The sequence below is a fragment of the Penaeus monodon genome, chromosome 25 (genome assembly GCF_015228065.2).
Source record: "Penaeus monodon isolate SGIC_2016 chromosome 25, NSTDA_Pmon_1, whole genome shotgun sequence".
In the NCBI taxonomy this organism is placed as follows: Eukaryota; Metazoa; Arthropoda; class Malacostraca; order Decapoda; family Penaeidae; genus Penaeus; species Penaeus monodon.
Window position 1 is genome coordinate 20,460,933 of NC_051410.1, and position 1,043 is coordinate 20,461,975.

Consider the following 1,043-nt stretch of genomic DNA (forward strand, 5'->3'; position numbering starts at 1 on the left):
TCACATTTTATTGGACAGCTATTGTGAGGAACCAGGGCCGTTAAAAGTTCACCTGTGTCTAAAGAGTGGCAGCTGCGAGGTCAGCAGGGACGTCACGGGAAGATAAAGTCGGCAGAGGGCCCGACAGAGCAGCAGTCTCAACTCGCCTTCCGCAGCGACCACAGCAGCGCTTAAGTGTCCGGACGCAGCAAGGGACAAGTCGGCTCGCTGCCTCGTCATCCACGCTGAGCTGCGCTGCCCGAGAGATGCGGGAGTCGACCTCGGCCGGCGATGTTTTAGGGTAAATGCATCACTTGTTCCACTTTTAGTTATACACGCACACCCCCGAGCCCACGACACTTGCAGACAGTCCCAAGGCTGCTAAGAAGTGACTGGTTCACACTTATTGCTATTTCTCTGTTCATACAACGTTTAACTTTTTCAAGATAACAAATGTTAATTATCAGGAATGTAAAAGTTGTATCCTTTTAAAACATTGGCACATTAGGAAGAATGTTATAAATTATGTCCCACAAAAGTTTTTTTTTCAAGTAAAACCTATTTTACTACTGAGGTGAAGTGTGGCTTCTGACTGCGTGCAGGTGGCGTGGGCATAGTGGGGTTTTGGATTTTATAATTTAACAAAGTTTCCTTTGTTGCTGCATTGAGTTATTGGCAAAAATACATTGAATTGGTTCATGGAAATCCTCACTGTAACCCCCATTGACAGACGACGTGCGAGAGAGCAAAGGGGAAGGGAAAGAATGCGAGTCGAGAAAAGCTGGAAATGGAACAGGGAGGACACAAGAGAAAAAGGGTGAGAGTATCAATCAAAGCAAAAGGGTATAAGAATCATAGGTAAGCAATAACTTATTACAACTTTTTTACTGGTATTTACTCGTTAACTCTCTTTTGTTGTATTGCCTTAAACTGCATTTTTAAAAATGATTAGACTTATTTTAAGGGCGCTCCTCATGTCTTGGTGGTGGTTCTGAATATGATGGTAATAACGCAATTGGTATTATCAAAAGGCTTTTTTGCGTGAATATAACCTTCTCTATGCG